We start from the raw sequence: 22502 nt of genomic DNA, 5'->3' as shown, positions 1-22502 counted from the left end.
GTTTAGGGTCTAGGTGAGGGTACGACAACGCTTTAGGGGGAGTGTACGTATGAGGGCGCGGGTTAGCGTTAGCGTACGGGTTAGGATTAGGGGACGGGTGAGGGTCAGGCTTCGCGTAAGGGTTACCGTTAGCGTTCGGGCTAGGGTTAGGGTTAGGGGACGGGGACGTTTTAGGTTCCAGGTGAGGGTACGACAACGCTTTAGGGGGAGCGTACGTGTGAGGGCGTGGGTTAGCGTTAGCGTACGGGTTAGCATTAGGGGAAGGATGAGGGTCAGGCTTCGGGGAAGGGTTAGGGTTAGGCTTCGGGCTAGGGTTGGGGTTAGGGGACGGGGACGGTTTAGGTTCCAGGTGAGGGTACGAAAACGCTTTAGGGGGAGCGTACGTGTGAGGGCGCGGGTTAGCGTTAGCGTACGGGTTAGGATTAGGGGACGGGTGAGGGTCAGGCTTCGGGGAAGGGTTAGGGTTAGGGTTCGGGCTAGGGTTAGGGTTAGGGGACGGGGACGGTTTAGGGTCCAGGTGAGGGTACGAGAATGCTTTAGGGGGAGCGTACGTGTGAGGCCGCGGTTTAGCGTTAGCGTACGGGTTAGGATTAGGGGACCGGTGAGGGTCAGGCTTCGGGGAAGGGTTACGGTTAGCCTTCGGGCTAGGGTTAGGGTTAGGGGACGGGGATGGTTTAGGGTCCAGGTGAGGGTATGACAACGCTTTAGGGGGAGTGTACGTGTGAGGGCGCGGGTTATCGTTACCGTACGGGTTAGCATTAGACGTTGGGTGAGGGTCAGGCTTCGGGGAAGGGTTAGGGTTAGGGTTCGGGCTAGGGTTAGGGTTAGGGGACGGGGACGGTTTAGGGTCCAGGTGAGGGTACGACAACGCTTTAGGGGGAGCGTACGTGTGAGGGCGCGGGTTAGCGTTAGCGTACGGTTTACGATTAGGGGACGGGTGAGGTTCAGGCTTCGGGGAAGGGTTAGGGTTAGGGTTCGGGCTAGGGTTAGGGTTAGGGGACGGGGACGGTTTAGGGTCCAGGTGAGGGTACGACAACACTTTATGTGGAGCGTACGTGTGAGGGCGCGGGTTAGCGTTAGCTTACGGGTTAGGATTAGGGGACGGGTGAGGGTCAGGCTTTGGAGAAGTGTTAGGGTTAGGGTTCGGGCTAGGGTTAGGGTTAGGGGACGGGGACGGTTTAGGGTCCAGGTGAGGGTACGACAACGCTTTAGGGGGAGCGTACGTGTGAGGGCGCGGGTTTGCGTTAGCGTACGGGTTAGGATTAGGGGACGGGTGAGGGTCAGGCTTCGGGGAAGGCTTAGGGTTAGGGTTCGTCCTAGGGTTAGGGTTAGGGGACGGGGACGGTTTAGGGTCCAGGTGAGGGTATGCCAACGCTTTAGGGGGAGCGTATGTGTGAGGGCGCGGGTTAGCGTTAGCGTACGGTTTAGGATTAGGGGACGGGTGAGGCTCAGGCTTCGGGGAAGGGTTAGGGTTAGGGTTCGGGCTAGGGTTACGGTTAGGGGACGGGGATGGTTTAGGGTACAGGTGAGGGTACGACAACGCTTTAGGGGGAGCGTACGCGTGAGGGCGCGGGTCAGCGTTAGAGTACGGGTTAGGATTAGGGGACGGGTGAGGGTCAGGCTTCGGAGAAGGGTTAGGGTTAGGCTTCGGGCTAGGGTTAGGGTTAGGGGACGGGGACGGTTTAGGGTCCAGGTGAGGGTACGACAACGCTTTAGGGGGAGCGTACGTGTGAGGGCGCGGGTTAGCGTTAGCGTGCCGGTTAGGATTAGGTGACGGGTGAGGGTCAGGCTTCGGGGAAGGGTTAGGGTTAGGGTTCGGGGTAGGGTTAGGGTTAGGGGACGGGGACGGTTTAGGGTCCAGGTGAGGGTACGACAATGCTTTAGAGGGAGCGTACGTGTGAGGGCGCGGGTTAGCGTTAGCGTACGGGTTAGAATTAGGGGACGGGTGAGGGTCAGGCTTCGGGGAAGGGTTACCGTTAGCATTCGGGCTAGGGTTAGGGTTAGGGGACGGGGACGGTTTAGGTTCCAGGTGAGGGTACGACAACGCTTTAGGGGGAGCGTACGTGTGAGGGCGCGGGTTAGCGTTAGCGTACTGGTTAGGATTAGGGTACGGGTGAGGGTCAGGCTTCGGGGAAGGGTTAGGGTTAGGCTTCGGGTTAGGGTTAGGGTTAGGGGATGGGGAAGGTTTAGGGTCCAGGTGAGGGTCCGACAACGCTTTAGGGGGAGCGTACGTGTGAGGGCGCGGGTTAGCGTTAGCGTACGGGTTAGGATTAGGTGATGGGTGAGGGTCAGGCTTCGGGGAAGTGTTAGTGTTAGGCTTCGGGCTAGGGTTAGGGTTAGGGGACGGGGACGGTTTAGGGTCTAGGTGAGGGTACGAAAACGCTTTAGGGGGAGTGTACCTATGAGGGCGCGGGTTAGCGTTAGCGTACGGGTTAGGATTAGGGAACGGGTGAGGGTCAGGCTTCGCGTAAGTGTTACCGTTAGCGTTCGGGCTAGGGTTAGGGTTAGGGGACGGGGACGTTTTAGGTTCCAGGTGAGGGTACGACAACGCTTTAGGGGGAGCGTACGTGTGAGGGCGTGGGTTAGCGTTAGCGTACGGGTTAGCATTAGGGGAAGGATGAGGGTCAGGCTTCGGGGAAGGGTTACGGTTAGCCTTCGGGCTAGGGTTAGGGTTAGGGGACGGGGATGGTTTAGGGTCCAGGTGAGGGTATGACAACGCTTTAGGGGGAGTGTACGTGTGAGGGCGCGGGTTATCGTTACCGTACGGGTTAGCATTAGACGATGGCTGAGGGTCAGGCTTCGGGGAAGGGTTAGGGTTAGGGTTCGGGCTAGGGTTAGGGTTAGGGGACGGGGAAGGTTTAGGGTCCAGGTGAGGGTACAACCACACTTTAGGGGGAGCGTACGTGTGAGGGCGCGGGTTAGCGTTAGCGTACGGTTTACGATTAGGGGACGGGTGAGGTTCAGGCTTCGGGGAAGGGTTAGGGTTAGGGTTCGGGCTAGGGTTAGGGTTAGGGGACGGGGACGGTTTAGGGTCCAGGTGAGGGTACGACAACACTTTAGGTGGAGCGTACGTGTGAGGGCGCGGGTTAGCGTTAGCTTACGGGTTAGGATTAGGGGACGGGTGAGGGTCAGGCTTTGGAGAAGTGTTAGGGTTAGGGTTTGGGCTAGGGTTAGGGTTAGGGGACGGGGACGGTTTAGGGTCCAGGTGAGGGTACGACAACGCTTTAGGGGGAGCGTACGTGTGAGGGCGCGGGTTAGCGTTAGCGTACGGGTTAGGATTAGGGGACGGGTGAGGGTCAGGCTTCGGGGAAGGGTTAGGGTTAGGGTTCGGGCTAGGGTTAGGGTTAGGGGACGGGGACGGTTTAGGGTCCAGGTGAGGGTATGCCAACGCTTTAGGGGGAGCGTACGTGTGAGGGCGCGGGTTAGCGTTAGCGTACGGTTTAGGATTAGGGGACGGGTGAGGGTCACGCTTCGGGGAAGGGTTAGGGTTAGGGTTCGGGCTAGGGTTAGGGTTAGGGGACGGGGATGGTTTAGGGTCCAGGTGAGGGTACGCCAACGCTTTAGGGGGAGCGTACGTGTGAGGGCGCGGGTTAGCGTTAGTGTACGGGTTAGGATTAGGGGACGGGTGAGGGTCAGGCTTCGGGGAAGGGTTAGGGTTAGGGTTCGGGCTAGGGTTAGGGTTAGGGGATGGGGACGGTTTAGGGTCCAGGTGAGGGTACGCCAACGCTTTAGGGGGAGCGTACGTGTGAGGGCGCGGGTTAGCGTTAGCGTACGGTTTAGGATTAGGGGACGGGTGAGGGTCAGGCTTCGGGGAAGGGTTAGGGTTAGGGTTCGGGCTAGGGTTAGGGTTAGGGGACGGGGACGGTTTAGGGTACAGGTGAGGGTACGACAACGCTTTAGGGGGAGCGTACGTGTGAGGGCACAGGTTAGCGTTAGCGTACGGTTACGATTAGGGGACGGGTGAGGGTCAGGTTTCGGAGAAGGGTTAGGGTTAGGGTTCGGGCTAGGGTTAGGGTTAGGGGACGGGGACGGTTTACGGTCCACGTGAGGGTACGACAACGCTTTAGGGGGAGCGTTCGTGTGAGGGCGCGGGTTAGCGTTAGCGTACGGGTTAGGATTAGGGGACGGGTGAGGGTCAGGCTTCGGGGAAGGGTTAGGGTTAGGGTTCGGGCTAGGGTTAGGGTTAGGGGACGGGGACGGTTTAGGGTCCAGGTGAGGGTACGACAACACTTTAGGGGGAGCGTACGTGTGAGGGCGCGGGTTAGCGTTAGCGTATGGGTTAGGATTAGGGGACAGGTGAGGGTCAGGCTTCGGGGAAGGGTTAGGGTTAGGGTTCGGGCTAGGGTTAGGGTTAGGGGACGGGGACGGTTTAGGGTCCAGGTGAGGTTACGACAACGCTTTAGGGAGAGCGTACGTGTGAGGGCGCGGGTTAGCGTTAGCGTACGGGTTAGGATTAGGGGACGGGTGAGTGTCAGGCTTCGGGGAAGGGTTAGGGTTAGGGTTCGGGCTAGGGTTAGGGTTAGGGGACGGGGACGGTTTAGGGTCCAGGTGAGGGTACGACAACGCTTTAGGGGGAGCGTACGTGTGAGGGCGCGGGTTAGCGTTAGCGTTCGCATTAGGATTAGGGGACGGGTGAGGGTCAGGCTTCGGGGAAGTGTTAGGGTTAGGCTTCCGGCTAGGGTTAGGGTTAGGGGACGGGGACGGTTTAGGGTCCAGGTGAGGGTACGCCAACGCTTTAGGGGGAGCGTAGGTGTGAGGGCGCGGGTTAGCGTTAGCGTACGGGTTAGCATTAGACGACGGGTGAGGGTCATGCTTCGCGTAAGGGTTACAATTAGCGTTCGGGCTAGGGTTAGGGTTAGGGGACGGGGACGGTTTAGGTTCCAGGTGAGGGTACGACAACCCTTTAGGGGGAGCGTACTTGTGAGGGCGTGGGTTAGCGTTAGCGTACGGGTTAGCATTAGGGGAAGGATGAGGGTCAGGCTTCGGGGTAGGGTTAGGGTTAGGCTTCGGGCTAGGGTTAGGGTTAGGGGACTGGGACGGTTTAGGGTCCAGGTGAGGGTACGACAACGCTTTAGGGGGAGTGTACGTGTGAGGGCGCGGGTTATCGTTACCGTACGGGTTAGCATTAGATGATGGGTGAGGGTCAGGCTTCGGGGAAGGGTTAGGGTTAGGGTTCGGGGTAGGGTTAGGGTTAGGGGACGGGGACGGTTTAGGGTCCAGGTGAGGGTACGACAACACTTTAGGGGGAGCGTACGTGTGAGGGCGCGGGTTATCGTTACCGTACGGGTTAGCATTAGACGATGGGTGAGGGTCAGGCTTCGGAGAAGTGTTAGGGTTAGGGTTCGGGCTAGGGTTAGGGTTAGGGGATGGGGACGGTTTAGGGTCCAGGTGAGGATACGACAACACTTTAGGGGGAGCGTACGTGTGAGGGCGCGGGTTAGCGTTAGCGTACGGTTTACGATTAGGGGACGGGTGAGGTTCAGGCTTCGGGGAAGGGTTAGGGTTAGGGTTCGGGCTAGGGTTAGGGTTAGGGGACGGGGACGGTTTAGGGTCCACGTGAGGGTACGACAACACTTTAGGTGGAGCGTACGTGTGAGGGCGCGGGTTAGCGTTAGCTTACGGGTTAGGATTAGGGGACGGGTGAGGGTCAGGCTTCGGAGAAGTGTTAGGGTTAGGGTTCGGGCTAGGGTTAGGGTTAGGGGACGGGGACGGTTTAGGGTCCAGGTGAGGGTACGACAACGCTTTAGGGGGAGCGTACGTGTGAGGGCGCGGGTTAGCGTTAGCGTACGGGTTAGGATTAGGGGACGGGTGAGGGTCAGGCTTCGGGGAAGGGTTAGGGTTAGGGTTCGGGCTAGGGTTAGGGTTAGGGGACGGGGACGGTTTAGGGTCCAGGTGAGGGTATGCCAACGCTTTAGGGGGAGCGTACGTGTGAGGGCACGGGTTAGCGTTAGCGTACGGTTTAGTATTAGTGGACGGGTGAGGGTCAGGCTTCGGGGAAGTGTTAGGGGTAGGGTTCGGGCTAGGGTTACGGTTAGGGGACGGGGACGGTTTAGGGTACAGGTGAGGGTACGACAACGCTTAAGGGGGAGCGTAAGCGTGAGGGCGCGGGTTAGCGTTAGAGTACGGGTTAGGATTAGGGGACGGGTGAGGGTCAGGCTTCGGAGAAGGGTTAGGGTTAGGCTTCGGGCTAGGGTTAGGGTTAGGGGACGGGGACGGTTTAGGGTCCAGGTGAGGGTACGACAACGCTTTAGGGGGAGCGTACGTGTGAGGGCGCGGGTTAGCGTTAGCGTGCCGGTTAGGATTAGGTGACGGGTGAGGGTCAGGCTTCGGGGAAGGGTTAGGGTTAGGGTTCGGGCTAGGGTTAGGGTTAGGGGACGGGGACGGTTTAGGGTCCAGGTGAGGGCACGACAATGCTTTAGGGGGAGCGTACGTGTGAGGGCGCGGGTTAGCGTTAGCGTACGGGTTAGAATTAGGGGACGGGTGAGGGTCAGGCTTCGGGGAAGAATTACCGTTAGCATTCAGGCGAGGGTTAGTGTTAGGGGACAGGGACGGTTTAGGTTCCAGGTGAGGGTACGACAACGCTTTAGGGGGAGCGTACGTGTGAGGGCGCGGATTAGCGTTAGCGTACGGGTTAGGATTAGGGTACGGGTGAGGGTCAGGCTTCGGGGAAGGGTTAGGGTTAGGCTTCGGGCTAGGGTTAGGGTTAGGGGATGGGGAAGGTTTAGGGTCCAGGTGAGGGTACGACAACGCTTTAGGGGGAGCGTACGTGTGAGGGCGCGGGTTAGCGTTAGCGTACGGGTTAGGATTAGGTGATGGGTGAGGGTCAGGCTTCGGGGAAGTGTTAGTGTTAGGCTTCGGGCTAGGGTTAGGGTTAGGGGACGGGGACGGTTTAGGGTCCAGGTGAGGGTACGACAACGCTTTAGGGGGAGCATACGTGTGAGGGCGCGGGTTAGCGTTAGCGTACGGCTTAGGATTAGGGGACGGGTGAGGGTGAGGCTTCGGGGAAGGGTTAGGGTTAGGGTTCGGGCTAAGGTTAGGGTTAGGGGACGGGGACGGTTTAGGGTACAGGTGAGGGTACGACAACGCTTTAGGGGGAGTGTACGCGTGAGGGCGCGGATTAGCGTTAGCGTACGGGTTAGGATTAGGGGACGGGTGAGTGTCAGGCTTCGGAGAAGTGTTAGGGTTAGGCTTCGGGCTAGGGTTAGGGTTAGGGGACGGGGACGGTTTAGGGTCCAGGTGAGGGTACGACAACGCTTTAGGGGGAGAGTACGTGTGAGGGTGCGGGGTAGCGTTACCGTACGGGTTAGCATTAGACGACGGGTGAGGGTCAGGCTTCGGGGAAGGGTTAGGGTTAGGCTTCGGGCTAGGGTTAGGGTTAGGGGACGGGGACGGTTTAGGGTCAAGGTGAGGGTACGACAACGCTTTAGGGGGAGCGTACGTGTGAGGGCGCGGGTTAGCGTTAGCGTACGGCTTAGGATTAGGGGACGGGTGAGGGTCAGGCTTCGGGGAAGGGTTAGGGTTAGGGTTCGGGCTAGGGTTAGGGTTAGGGGACGGGGACGGTTTAGGGTCCAGGTGAGGGTACGACAACGCTTTAGGGGGAGCGTACGTGTGAGGGCGTGGGTTAGCGTTAGCGTACGGGTTAGGATTAGGGGACGGGTGAGGGTCAGGCTTCGGGGAAGTGTTAGGGTTAGGGTTCGGGCTAGGGTTAGGGTTAGGGGACGGGGACGGTTTAGGGTCCAGGTGAGGGTATGCCAACGCTTTAGGGGGAGCGTACGTGTGCGGGCGCGGGTTAGCGTTAGCGTACGGTTTAGGATTAGGGGCCGGGTGAGGGTCAGGCTTCGGGGAAGGGTTAGGGTTAGGGTTCGGGCTAGGGTTAGGGTTAGGGGACGGGGACGGTTTAGGGACCAGGTGAGGGTACGACAACACTTTAGGTGGAGCGTACGTGTGAGGGCGCAGGTTAGCGTTAGCTTACGGGTTAGGATTAGGGGACGGGTGAGGGTCAGGCTTCGGAGAAGTGTTAGGGTTAGGGTTCGGGCTAGGGTTAGGGTTAGGGGACGGGGACGGTTTAGGGTCCAGGTGAGGGTACGACAACGCTTTAGGGGGAGCGTACGTGTGAGGGCGCGGGTTAGCGTTAGCGTACGGGTTAGGATTAGGGGACGGGTGAGGGTCAGGCTTCGGGGAAGGGTTAGGGTTAGGGTTCGGGCTAGGGTTAGGGTTAGGGGACGGGGACGGTTTAGGGTCCAGGTGAGGGTATGCCAACGCTTTAGGGGGAGCGTACGTGTGAGGGCGCGGGTTAGCGTTAGCGTACGGTTTAGTATTAGGGGACGGGTGAGGGTCAGGCTTCGGGGAAGGGTTAGGGACAGGGTTCGGGCTAGGGTTACGGTTAGGGGACGGGGACGGTTTAGGGTCCAGGTGAGGGTACGACAACGCTTAAGGGGGAGCGTACGCGTGAGGGCGCGGGTTAGCGTTAGAGTACGGGTTAGGATTAGGGGACGGGTGAGGGTCAGGCTTCGGAGAAGGGTTAGGGTTAGGCTTCGGGCTAGGGTTAGGGTTAGGGGACGGGGACGGTTTAGGGTCCAGGTGAGGGTACGACAACGCTTTAGGGGGAGCGTACGTGTGAGGGCGCGGGTTAGCGTTAGCGTGCCGGTTAGGATTAGGTGACGGGTGAGGGTCAGGCTTCGGGGAAGGGTTAGGGTTAGGGTTCGGGCTAGGGTTAGGGTTAGGGGACGGGGACGGTTTAGGGTCCAGGTGAGGGCACGACAATGCTTTAGGGGGAGCGTACGTGTGAGGGCGCGGGTTAGCGTTAGCGTACGGGTTAGAATTAGGGGACGGGTGAGGGTCAGGCTTCGGGGAAGGGTTACCGTTAGCATTCGGGCGAGGGTTAGGGTTAGGGGACAGGGACGGTTTAGGTTCCAGGTGAGGGTACGACAACGCTTTAGGGGGAGCGTACGTGTGAGGGCGCGGATTAGCGTTAGCGTACGGGTTAGGATTAGGGTACGGGTGAGGGTCAGGCTTCGGGGAAGGGTTAGGGTTAGGCTTCGGGCTAGGGTTAGGGTTAGGGGATGGGGAAGGTTTAGGGTCCAGGTGAGGGTACGACAACGCTTTAGGGGGAGCGTACGTGTGAGGGCGCGGGTTAGCGTTAGCGTACGGGTTAAGATTAGGTGATGGGTGAGGGTCAGGCTTCGGGGAAGTGTTAGTGTTAGGCTTTGGGCTACGGTTAGGGTTAGGGGACGGGGACGGTTTAGGGTCCAGGTGAGGGTACGACAATGCTTTAGGGGGAGCGTACGTGTGAGGGCGCGGGTTAGCGTTAGCGTACGGGTTAGGATTAGGGGACGGGTGAGGGTCAGGCTTCGCGTAAGGGTTACCGTTAGCGTTCGGGCTAGGGTTAGGGTTAGGGGACGGGGACGTTTTAGTTTCCAGGTGAGGGTACGATAACGCTTTAGGGGGAGCGTACGTGTGAGGGCGTGGGTTAGCGTTAGCGTACGGGTTAGCATTGGGGAAGGATGAGGGTCAGGCTTCGGGGAAGGGTTAGGGTTAGGCTTCGGGCTAGGGTTAGGGTTAGGGGACGGGGACGGTTTAGGGTCAAGGTGAGGGTACGACAACGCTTTAGGGGGAGCATACGTGTGAGGGCGCGGGTTAGCGTTAGCGTACGGCTTAGGATTAGGGGACGGGTGAGGGTGAGGCTTCGGGGAAGGGTTAGGGTTAGGGTTCGGGCTAGGGTTAGGGTTAGGGGACGGGGACGGTTTAGGGTACAGGTGAGGGTACGACAACGCTTTAGGGGGAGCGTACGCGTGAGGGCGCGGATTAGCGTTAGCGTACGGGTTAGGATTAGGGGACGGGTGAGGGTCAGGCTTCCGAGAAGGGTTAGGGTTAGGCTTCAGGCTAGGGTTAGGGTTAGGGGACGGGGACGGTTTAGGGTCCAGGTGAGGGTACGACAACGCTTTAGGGGGAGCGTACGTGTGAGGGTGCGGGGTAGCGTTACCGTACGGGTTAGCATTAGACGACGAGTGAGGGTCAGGCTTCGGGGAAGGGTTAGGGTTAGGCTTCGGGCTAGGGTTAGGTTTAGGGGACGGGGACGGTTTAGGGTCAAGGTGAGGGTACGACAACGCTTTAGGGGGAGCGTACGTGTGAGGGCACGGGTTAGCGTTAGCGTACGGCTTAGGATTAGGGGACGGGTGAGGGTCAGGCTTCGGGGAAGGTTTAGGGTTAGGGTTCGGGCTAGGGTTAGGGTTAGGGGACGGGGACGGTTTAGGGTCCAGGTGAGGGTACGACAACGCTTTAGGGGGAGCGTACGTGTGAGGGCGCGGGTTAGCGTTAGCGTACGGGTTAGGATTAGGGGACCGGTGAGTGTCAGGCTTCGGGGAAGGGTTACGGTTAGCCTTCGGGCTAGGGTTAGGGTTAGGGGATGGGGATGGTTTAGGGTCCAGGTGAGGGTACGACAACGCTTTAGGGGGAGTGTTCGTGTGAGGGCGCGGGTTATCGTTACCGTACGGGTTAGCATTAGACGATGGATGAGGGTCAGGCTTCGGGGAAGAGTTAGGGTTAGGGTTCGGGCTAGGGTTAGGGTTAGGGGACGGGGACGGTTTAGGGTCCAGGTGAGGGTATGCCAACGCTTTAGGGGGAGCGTACGTGTGAGGGCGCGGGTTAGCGTTAGCGTACGGTTTAGTATTAGGGGACGGGTGAGGGTCAGGCTTCGGGGAAGGGTTAGGGTTAGGGTTTGGGCTAGGGTTACGGTTAGGGGACGGGGACGGTTTAGGGTACAGGTGAGGGTACGACAACGCTTAAGGGGGAGCGTACGCGTGAGGGCGCGGGTTAGCGTTAGAGTACGGGTTAGGATTAGGGGACGGGTGAGGGTCAGGCTTCGGAGAAGGGTTAGGGTTAGGTTTCGGGCTAGGGTTAGGGTTAGGGGACGGGGACGGTTTAGGGTCCAGGTGAGGGTACGACAACGCTTTAGGGGGAGCGTACGTGTGAGGGCGCGGGTTAGCGTTAGCGTGCCGGTTAGGATTAGGTGACGGGTGAGGGTCAGGCTTCGGGGAAGGGTTAGGGTTAGGGTTCGGGGTAGGGTTAGGGTTAGGGGACGGGGACGGTTTAGGGTCCAGGTGAGGGCACGACAATGCTTTAGGGGGAGCGTACGTGTGAGGGCGCGGGTTAGCGTTAGCGTACGGGTTAGAATTAGGGGACGGGTGAGGGTCAGGCTTCGGGGAAGGGTTACCGTTAGCATTCGGGCGAGGGTTAGGGTTAGGGGACAGGGACGGTTTAGGTTCCAGGTGAGGGTACAACAACGCTTTAGGGGGAGCGTACGTGTGAGGGCGTGGATTAGCGTTAGCGTACGGGTTAGGATTAGGGTACGGGTGAGGGTCAGGCTTCGGGGAAGGGTTAGGGTTAGGCTTCGGGCTAGGGTTAGGGTTAGGGGATGGGGAAGGTTTAGGGTCCAGGTGAGGGTACGACAACGCTTTAGGGGGAGCGTACGTGTGAGGGCGCGGGTTAGCGTTAGCGTACGGGTTAGGATTAGGTGATGGGTGAGGGTCAGGCTTCGGGGAAGTGTTAGTGTTAGGCTTCGGGCTAGGGTTAGGGTTAGGGGACGGGGACGGTTTAGGGTCCAGGTGAGGGTACGACAACGCTTTAGGGGGAGCGTACGTGTGAGGGCACGGGTTAGCGTTAGCGTACGGGTTAGGATTAGGGGACGGTTGAGGGTCAGGCTTCGCGTAAGGGTTACCGTTAGCGTTCGGGCTAGGGTTAGGGTTAGGGGACGGGGACGTTTTAGGTTCCAGGTGAGGGTACGATAACGCTTTAGGGGGAACGTACGTGTGAGGGCGTGGGTTAGCGTTAGCGTACGGGTTAGCATTGGGGAAGGATGAGGGTCAGGCTTCGGGGAAGGGTTAGGGTTAGGCTTCGGGCTAGGGTTAGGGTTAGGGGACGGGGACGGTTTAGGGTCAAGGTGAGGGTACGACAACGCTTTAGGGGGAGGATACGTGTGAGGGCGCGGGTTAGCGTTAGCGTACGGCTTAGGATTAGGGGACGGGTGAGGGTGAGGCTTCGGGGAAGGTTTAGGGTTAGGGTTCGGGCTAGGGTTAGGGTTAGGGGACGGGGACAGTTTAGGGTACAGGTGAGGGTACGACAACGCTTTAGGGGGAGCGTACGCGTGAGGGCGCGGATTAGCGTTAGCGTACGGGTTAGGATTAGGGGACGGGTGAGGGTCAGGCTTCGGAGAAGGGTTAGGGTTAGGCTTCGGGCTAGGGTTAGGGTTAGGGGCCGGGGACGGTTTAGGGTCCAGGTGAGGGTACGACAACCCTTTAGGGGGAGCGTACGTGTGAGGGTGCGGGGTAGCGTTACCGTACGGGTTAGCATTAGACGACGAGTGAGGGTCAGGCTTCGGGGAAGGGTTAGGGTTAGGCTTCGGGCTAGGGTTAGGGTTAGGGGACGGGGACGGTTTAGGGTCAAGGTGAGGGTACGACAACGCTTTAGGGGGAGCATACGTGTGAGGGCGCGGGTTAGCGTTAGCGTACGGCTTAGGATTAGGGGACGGGTGAGGGTCAGGCTTCGGGGAAGGGTTAGGGTTAGGGTTCGGGCTAGGGTTAGGGTTAGGGGACGGGGACGGTTTAGGGTCCAGGTGAGGGTACGACAACGCTTTAGGGGGAGCGTACGTGTGAGGGCGCGGGTTAGCGTTAGCGTACGGGTTAGGATTACGGGACGGGTGAGGGTCAGGCTTCGGGGAAGTGTTAGGGTTAGGGTTCGGGCTAGGGTTAGGGTTAGGGGACGGGGACGGTTTAGGGTCCAGGTGAGGGTACGACAACGCTTTAGGGGGAGCGTACGTGTGAGGGCGCGGGTTAGCGTTAGCGTACGGGTTAGGATTAGGGGACGGGTGAGGGTCAGGCTTCGGGGAAGGGTTAGGGATAGGGTTCGGGCTAGGGTTAGGGTTAGGGGACGGGGACGGTTTAGGGTCCAGGTGAGGGTACGACAACGCTTTAGGGGGAGCGTACGTGTGAGGGCGCGGGTTAGCGTTAGCGTACGGTTTAGGATTAGGGGACGGGTGAGGGTCAGCCTTCGGGGAAGTGTTAGGGTTAGTGTTCGGGCTAGGGTTAGGGTTAGGGGACGGGGACGGTTTAGGGTACAGGTGAGGGTACGACAACGCTTTAGGGGGAGCGTACGTGTGAGGGCGCAGGATAGCGTTAGCGTACGGGTTAGGATTAGGGGACGGGTGAGGGTCAGGCTTCGGAGAAGGGTTAGGGTTAGGCTTCGGGCTAGGGTTAGGGTTAGGGGATGGGGACGGTTTAGGGTCCAGGTGAGGGTACGACAACGCTTTAGGGGGAGCGTACGTGTGAGGGCGCGGGTTAGCGTTAGCGTACGGGTTAGGATTAGGGGACGGGTGAGGGTCAGGCTTCGGGGAAGGGTTAGGGTTAGGGTTCGGGCTAGGGTTAGGGTTAGGGGACGGGGACGGTTTAGGGTCCAGGTGAGGGTACGACAACGCTTTAGGGGGAGCGTACGTGTGAGTGCGCGGGTTAGCGTTAGCGTACGGGTTAGGATTACGGGACGGGTGAGGGTCAGGCTTCGGGGAAGTGTTAGGGTTAGGGTTTGGGCTAGGGTTAGGGGACGAGGACGGTTTAGGGTCCAGGTGAGGGTACGACAACGCTTTAGGGGGAGCGTACGTGTGAGGGCGCGGGTTAGCGTTAGCGTACGGGTTAGGATTAGGGGACGGGTGAGGGTCAGGCTTCGGGGAAGGGTTAGGGTTAGGGTTCGGGCTAGGGTTAGGGTTAGGGGACGGGGACGGTTTAGGGTCCAGGTGAGGGTACGCCAATGCTTTAGGGGGAGCGTACGTGTGAGGGCGCGGGTTAGCGTTAGCGTACGGGTTAGGATTAGGGGACGGGTGAGGGTCAGGCTTCGGGGAAGGGTTAGTGTTAGGGTTTGGGCTAGGGTTAGGGTTAGGGGACGGGGACGGTTTAGGTTTCAGGTGAGGGTATGACAACGCTTTAGGGGGAGCGTACGTGTGAGGGCGTGGGTTAGCGTTAGCGTACGGGTTAGCATCAGGGGAAGGATGAGGGTCAGGCTTCGGGGAAGGGTTAGGGTTAGGGTTCGGGCTAGGGTTAGGGTTAGGGGACGGGGCGGTTTAGGGTCAAGGTGAGGGTACGACAACGCTTTAGGGGGAGCATACGTGTGAGGGCGCGGGTTAGCGTTAGCGTACGGGTTAGGATTAGGGGACGGGTGAGGGTCAGGCTTCGGGGAAGGGTTAGGGTTAGGCTTCGGGCTAGGGTTAGGGTTAGGGGACAGGGACGGTTTAGGTTCCAGGTGAGGGTACGAAAACGCTTTAGGGGGAGCGTATGTGTGAGGGCGTGGGTTAGCGTTAGCGTACGGGTTAGGATTACGGGACGGGTGAGGGTCAGGCTTCGGGGAAGTGTTAGGGTTAGGGTTCGGGCTAGGGTTAGGGTTAGGGGACGGGGACGGTTTAGGGTCCAGGTGAGGGTACGACAACGCTTTAGGGGGAGCGTACGTGTGACGATGCGGGTTAGCGTTACCGTACGGGTTAGCATTAGACGACGAGTGAGGGTTAGGCTTCGGGCAAGGGTTAGGGTTAGGGTTCGGGCTGGGGTTAGGGTTAGGGGACGGGGACGGTTTAGGGTCCAGGTGAGGGTACGACAATGCTTTAGGGGGAGCGTACGTGTGAGGGCGCGGGTTAGCGTTAGCGTACGGGTTAGGATTAGGGGACCGGTGAGTGTCAGGCTTCGGGGAAGGGTTACGGTTAGCCTTCGGGCTAGGGTTAGGGTTAGGGGACGGGGATGGTTTAGGGTCCAGGTGAGGGTACGACAACGCTTTAGGGGGAGTGTTCGTGTGAGGGCGCGGGTTATCGTTTCCGTACGGGTTAGCATTAGACGATGGATGAGGGTCAGGCTTCGGGGAAGAGTTAGGGTTAGGGTTTGGGCTAGGGTTAGGGTTAGGGGATGGGGACAGTTTAGGGTCCAGGTGAGGGTACGACAACACTTTAGGGGGAGCGTACGTGTGAGGGCGCGGGTTAGCGTTAGCGTACGGTTTACGATTAGGGGACGGGTGAGGTTCAGGCTTCGGGGAAGGGTTAGGGTTAGGGTTCGGGCTAGGGTTAGGGTTAGGGGACGGGGACGGTTTAGGGTCCAGGTGAGGGTACGCCAACGCTTTAGGGGGAGCGTACGTGTGAGGGCGCGGGTTAGCGTTAGTGTACGGGTTAGGATTAGGGGACGGGTGAGGGTCAGGCTTCGGGGAAGCGTTAGGGTTAAGGTTTGGGCTAGGGTTAGGGTTAGGGGATGGGGACGCTTTAGGGTCCAGGTGAGGGTACGCCAACGCTTTAGGGGGAGCGTACGTGTGAGGGCGCGGGTTAGCGTTAGCGTACGGTTTAGGATTAGGGGACGGGTGAGGGTCAGGCTTCGCGGAAGGGTTAGGGTTAGGGTTCGGGCTAGGGTTAGGGTTAGGGGACGGGGACGGTTTAGGGTACAGGTGAGGGTACGACAACGCTTTAGGGGGAGCGTACGTGTGAGGGCGCAGGTTAGCGTTAGCGTACGGTTACGATTAGGGGACGGGTGAGGATCAGGTTTCGGAGAAGGGTTAGGGTTAGGGTTCGGGCTAGGGTTAGGGTTAGGGGACGGGGACGGTTTACGGTCCACGTGAAGGTACGACAACGCTTTAGGGGTAGCGTACGTGTGAGGGCGCGGGTTAGCGTTAGCGTACGGGTTAGGATTAGGGGACGGGTGAGGGTCAGGCTTCGGGGAAGGGTTAGGGTTAGGGTTCGGGCTAGGGTTAGGGTTAGGGGACGGGGACGGTTTAGGGTCCAGGTGAGGGTACGACAACACTTTAGGGGGAGCGTACGTGTGAGGGCGCGGGTTAGCGTTAGCGTATGGGTTAGTATTAGGGGACAGGTGAGGGTCAGGCTTCGGGGAAGGGTTAGGGTTAGGGTTCGGGCTAGGGTTAGGGTTAGGGGACGGGGACGGTTTAGGGTCCAGGTGAGGTTACGACAACGCTTTAGGGAGAGCGTACGTGTGAGGGCGCGGGTTAGCGTTAGCGTACGGGTTAGGATTAGGGGACGGGTGAGTGTCAGGCTTCGGGGAAGGGTTAGGGTTAGGGTTCGGGCTAGGGTTAGGGTTAGGGGACGGGGACGGTTTAGGGTCCAGGTGAGGGTACGACAACGCTTTAGGGGGAGCGTACGTGTGAGGGCGCGGGTTAGCGTTAGCGTTCGCGTTAGGATTAGGGGACGGGTGAGGGTCAGGCTTCGGGGAAGTGTTAGGGTTAGGCTTCGGGCTAGGGTTAGGGTTAGGGGACGGGGACGGTTTAGGGTCCAGGTGAGGGTACGCCAACGCTTTAGGGGGAGCGTAGGTGTGAGGGCGCGGGTTAGCGTTAGCGTACGGGTTAGCATTAGACGACGGGTGAGGGTCATGCTTCGTGTAAGGGTTACAATTAGCGTTCGGGCTAGGGTTAGGGTTAGGGGACGGGGACGGTTTAGGTTCCAGGTGAGGGTACGACAACGCTTTAGGGGGAGCGTACTTGTGAGGGCGTGGGTTAGCGTTAGCGTACGGGTTAGCATTAGTGGAAGGATGAGGGTCAGGCTTCGGGATAGGGTTAGGGTTAGGCTTCGGGCTAGGGTTAGGGTTAGGGGACTGGGACGGTTTAGGGTCCAGGTGAGGGTACGACAATGCTTTAGGGGGAGTGTACGTGTGAGGGCGCGGGTTACCGTTACCGTACGGGTTAGCATTAGATGATGGGTGAGGGTCAGGCTTCGGGGAAGGGTTAGGGTTAGGGTTCGGGGTAGGGTTAGGGTTAGGGGACGGGGACGGTTTAGGGTCCAGGTGAGGGTACGACAACACTTTAGGGGGAGCGTACGTGTGAGGGCGCGGGTTATCGTTACCGTACGGGTTAGCATTAGACGATGGGTGAGGGTCAGGCTTCGGAGAAGTGTTAGGGTTAGGGTTCGGGCTAGGGTTAGGGTTAGGGGACGGGGACGGTTTAGGGTCCAGGTGAGGATACGACAACACTTTAGGGGGAGCGTACGTGTGAGGGCGCGGGTTAGCGTTAGCGTACGGTTTACGATTAGGGGACGGGTGAGGTTCAGGCTTCGGGGAAGGGTTAGGGTTAGGGTTCGGGCTAGGGTTAGGGTTAGGGGACGGGGACGGTTTAGGGTCCACGTGAGGGTACGACAACACTTTAGGTGGAGCGTACGTGTGAGGGCGCGGGTTAGCGTTAGCTTACGGGTTAGGATTAGGGGACGGGTGAGGGTCAGGCTTCGGAGAAGTGTTAGGGTTAGGGTTCGGGCTAGGGTTAGGGTTAGGGGACGGGGACGGTTTAGGGTCCAGGTGAGGGTATGCCAACGCTTTAGGGGGAGCATACGTGTGCGGGCGCGGGTTAGCGTTAGCGTACGGTTTAGGATTAGGGGACGGGTGAGGGTCAGGCTTCGCGTAAGGGTTACCGATAGCGTTCGGGCTAGGGTTAGGGTTAGGGGACGGGGAAGGTTTAGGTTTCAGGTGAGGGTACGACAACGCTTTAGGGGGAGCGTACGTGTGAGGGCGTGGGTTAGCGTTAGCGTACGGGTTAGCATCAGGGGAAGGATGAGGGTCAGGCTTCGGGGAAGGGTTAGGGTTAGGGTTCGGGCTAGGGTTAGGGTTAGGGGACGGGGCGGTTTAGGGTCAAGGTGAGGGTACGACAACGCTTTAGTGGGAGCATACGTGTGAGGGCGCGGGTTAGCGTTAGCGTACGGGTTAGGATTAGGGGACGGGTGAGGGTCAGGCTTCGGGGAAGGGTTAGGGTTAGGCTTCGGGCTAGGGTTAGGGTTAGGGGACGGGGACGGTTTAGGTTCCAGGTGAGGGTACGAAAACGCTTTAGGGGGAGCGTACGTGTGAGGGCGCGGGTTAGCGTTAGCATACGGGTTAGGATTACGGGACGGGTGAGGGTCAGGCTTCGGGGAAGTGTTAGGGTTAGGGTTCGGGCTAGGGTTAGGGTTAGGGGACGGGGACGGTTTAGGGTCCAGGTGAGGGTACGACAACGCTTTAGTGGGAGCGTACGTGTGAGGATGCGGGTTAGCGTTACCATACGGGTTAGCATTAGACGACGAGTGAGGGTCAGGCTTCGGGGAAGGGTTAGGGTTAGGGTTCGGGCTAGGGTTAGGGTTAGGGGACGGGGACGGTTTAGGGTACAGATGAGGGTACGCCAACGCTTTAGGTGGAGCGTACGTGTGAGGGCGCGGGTTAGCGTTAGCGTACGGGTTAGGATTAGGGGACGGGTGAGGGTCAGGCTTCGGGGAAGGGTTAGGGTTAGGGTTCGGGCTAGGGTTAGGTTTAGGGGACGGGGACGGTTTAGGGTACAGGTGAGGGTACGACAACGCTTTAGGGGGAGCGTACGTGTGAGGGCGCGGGTTAGCGTTAGCGTACGGTTTAGGATTAAGGGACGGGTGAGGGTCAGGCTTCGGGGAAGGGTTAGGGTTAGGGTTCGGGCTAGGGTTAGGGTTAGGGGACGGGGACGGTTTAGGGTCCAGGTGAGGGTACGACAAAGCTTTAGGGGGAGTGTACGTGTGAGGGCGCGGGTTAGCGTTAGCATACGGGTTAGGATTAGGCGACGGGTGAGGGTCAGGCTTCGGGGAAGTGTTAGGGTTAGGGTTCGGGCTAGGGTTAGGGTTAGGGGACGGGGACGGTTTAGGGTCCAGGTGAGGGTACGACAACGCTTTAGGGGGAGCGTACGTGTGAGGGCGCGGGTTAGCGTTAGCGTTCGGGTTAGGATTAGGGGACGGGTGAGGGTCAGGCTTCGTGGAAGGTTTAGGGTTAGGCTTCGGGCTAGGGTTAGGGTTAGGGGACGGGGACGGTTTAGGGTCCAGGTGAAGGTACGACAACGCTTTAGGGGGAGCGTACGTGTGAGGGCGTGGGTTAGCGTTAGCTACCGGTTAGGATTAGGGGACGGGTGAGGGTCAGGCTTCGGGGAAGGGTTAGGGATAGGGTTCGGGCGAGGGTTAGGGTTAGGGGACGGGGACGGTTTAGGGTCCAGGTGAGGGTACGACAACGCTTTAGGGAGAGCGTACGTGTCAGGGCGCGGGTTAGCGTTAGCGTACGGGTTAGGATTAGGTGACGGGTGAGGGTCATGCTTCGCGTAAGGGTTACCGTTAGCGTTCGGGCTAGGGTTAGGGTTAGGGGACGGGGACGGTTTAGGTTCCAGGTGAGGGTACGACAACGCTTTAGGGGGAGCGTACGTGTGAGGGCGTGGGTTAGCGTTAGCCTACGGGTTAGCATTAGGGGAAGGATGAGGGTCAGGTATCGGGGAAGGGTTAGGGTTAGGCTTCGGGCTAGGGTTAGGGTTAGGGGACGGGGACGGTTTAGGGTCCAGGTGAGGGTACGACAACGCTTTAGGGGGAGCATACGTGTGAGGGCGCGGGTTAGCGTTAGCGTACGGGTTAGGATTACGGGACGGGTGAGGGTCAGCTTCGGGGAAGTGTTAGGGTTAGGGTTCGGGCTAGGTTTAGGGTTAGGGGACGGGGACGGTTTAGGGTCCAGGTGAGGGTACGAGAATGCTTTAGGGGGAGCGTACGTGTGAGGCCGCGGGTTAGCGTTAGCGTACGGGTTAGGATTAGGGGACCGGTGAGGGTCAGGCTTTGGGGAAGGGTTACGGTTAGCCTTCGGGCTAGGGTTAGGGTTAGGGGACGGGGATGGGTTAGGGTCCAGGTGAGGGTATGACAACGCTTTAGGGGGAGTGTACGTGTGAGGCCGCGGGTTATCGTTACCGTACGGGTTAGCATTAGACGATGGGTGAGGGTCAGGCTTCCGGGAAGGGTTAGGGTTAGGGTTCGGGCTAGGGTTAGGGTTAGGGGACGGGGATGGTTTAGGGTCCAGGTGAGGGTACGACAACACTTTAGGGGGAGCGTACGTGTGAGGGCGCGGGTTAGCGTTAGCGTACGGTTTACGATTAGGGGACGGGTGAGGTTCAGGCTTCGGGGAAGGGTTAGGGTTAGGGTTCGGGCTAGGGTTAGGGTTAGGGGACGGGGACGGTTTAGGGTCCAGGTGAGGGTACGACAACACTTTAGGTGGAGCGTACGTGGGAGGGCGCGGGTTAGCGTTAGCTTACGGGTTAGGATTAGGGGACGGGTGAGGGTTAGGCTTCGGGGAAGGGTTAGGGTTAGGGTTCGGGCTAGGGTTAGGGTTAGGGGACGGGGACGGTTTAGGGTCCAGGTGAGGGTACGACAACACTTTAGGGGGAGCGTACGTGTGAGGGCGCGGGTTAGCGTTAGCGTACGGGTTAGGATTAGGGGACGGGTGAGGGTCAGGCTTCGGGGAAGGGTTAGGGTTCGGGCTAGGGTTAGGGTTAGGGGACGGGGACGGTTTAGGGTCCAGGTGAGGGTACGCCAATGCTTTAGGGGGAGCGTACGTGTGAGGGCGCGGGTTAGCGTTAGCGTACGGGTTAGGATTAGGGGACGGGTGAGGGTCAGGCTTCGGGGAAGGGTTAGTGTTAGGGTTTGGGCTAGGGTTAGGGTTAGGGGACGGGGACGGTTTAGGGTCCAGGTTAGGTTACGACAACGCTTTAGGGGGAGCGTACGTGTGAGGGCGCGGGTTAGCGTTAGCGTACGGGTTAGGATTAGGGGACGGGTGAGGGTCAGGCTTCGCGTAAGGGTTACCGTTAGCGTTCGGGCTAGGGTTAGGGTTAGGGGATGGGGACAGTTTAGGGTCCAGGTGAGAGTACGACAACACTTTAGGGGGAGCGTACGTGTGAGGGCGCGGGTTAGCGTTAGCGTACGGTTTATGATTAGGGGACGGGTGAGGTTCAGGCTTCGGGGAAGGGTTAGGGTTAGGGTTCGGGCTAGGGTTAGTGTTAGGGGACGGGGACGGTTTAGGGTCCAGGTGAGGGTACGACAACACTTTAGGTGGAGCGTACGTGTGAGGGCGCGGGTTAGCGTTAGCTTACGGGTTAGGATTAGGGGACGGGTGAGGGTCAGGCTTCGGAGAAGTGTTAGGGTTAGGGTTCGGGCTAGGGTTAGGGTTAGGGGACGGGGACGGTTTAGGGTCCAGGTGAGGGTACGACAACGCTTTAGTGGGAGCGTACGTGTGAGGGCGTGGGTTAGCGTTAGCGTACGGGTTAGGATTAGGGGACGGGTGAGGGTCAGGCTTCGGGGAAGGGTTAGGGTTAGGGTTCGGGCTAGGGTTACGGTTAGGGGACGGGGACGGTTTAGGGTACAGGTGAGGGTACGACAACGCTTTAGGGGGAGCGTACGCGTGAGGGCGCGGGTTAGCGTTAGAGTACGGGTTAGGATTAGGGGACGGGTGAGGGTCAGGCTTCGGAGAAGGGTTAGGTTTAGGGTTCGGGCTAGGGTTAGGGTTAGGGGAAGGGGACGGTTTAGGGTCCAGGTGAGGGTATGACAACGCTTTAGGGGGAGCGTACGTGTGAGGGCGCGGGTTAGCGTTAGCGTGCCGGTTAGGATTAGGTGACGGGTGAGGGTCAGGCTTTGGGGAAGGGTTAGGGTTAGGGTTCGGGGTAGGGTTAGGGTTAGGGGACGGGGACGGTTTAGGGTCCAGGTGAGGGTACGACAATGCTTTAGGGGGAGCGTACGTGTGAGGGCGCGGGTTAGCGTTAGCGTATGGGTTAGAATTAGGGGACGGGTGAGGGTCAGGCTTCGGGGAAGGGTTACCGTTAGCATTCGGGCTAGGGTTAGGGTTAGGGGACGGGGACGGTTTAGGTTCCAGGTGAGGGTACGACAACGCTTTAGGGGGAGCGTACGTGTGAGGGCGCGGGTTAGCGTTAGCGTACGGGTTAGGATTAGGGTACGGGTGAGGGTCAGGCTTCGGGGAAGGGTTAGGGTTAGGCTTCGGTCTAGGGTTAGGGTTAGGGGATGGGGAAGGTTTAGGGTCCAGGTGAGGGTACGACAACGCTTTAGGGGGAGCGTACGTGTGAGGGCGCGGGTTAGCGTTAGCGTACGGGTTAGGATTAGGTGATGGGTGAGGGTCAGGCTTCGGGGAAGTGTTAGTGTTAGGCTTCGGGCTAGGGTTAAGGTTAGGGGACGGGGACGGTTTAGGGTCCAGGTGAGGGTACGACAACGCTTTAGGGGGAGCGTACGTGTGAGGGCGCGGGTTAGCGTTAGCGTACGGGTTAGGATTAGGGGACGGGTGAGGGTCAGGCGTCGCGTAAGGGTTACCGTTAGCGTTCGGGCTAGGGTTAGGGTTAGGGGACGGGGACGTTTTAGGTTCCAGGTGAGGGTACGACAACACTTTAGGGGGAGCGTACGTGTGAGGGCGTGGGTTAACGTTAGCGTACGGGTTAGCATTAGGGGAAGGATGAGGGTCAGGCTTCGGGGAAGGGTTAGGGTTAGGGTTCGGGCTAGGGTTAGGGTTAGGGGACGGGGACGGTTTAGGTTCCAGGTGAGGGTACGAAAACGCTTTAGGGGAAGCGTACGTGTGAGGGCGCGGGTTAGCGTTAGCGTACGGGTTAGGATTAGGGGACGGGTGAGGGTCAGGCTTCGGGGAAGTGTTAGGGTTAGGGTTCGGGCTAGGGTTAGGGTTAGGGGACGGGGACGGTTCAGGGTC

Source organism: Grampus griseus, assembly GCF_964374135.1.
Source record: "Grampus griseus genome assembly, chromosome: 14".
In the NCBI taxonomy this organism is placed as follows: domain Eukaryota; kingdom Metazoa; phylum Chordata; class Mammalia; order Artiodactyla; family Delphinidae; genus Grampus; species Grampus griseus.
This window is presented reverse-complemented; position numbering follows the sequence as displayed.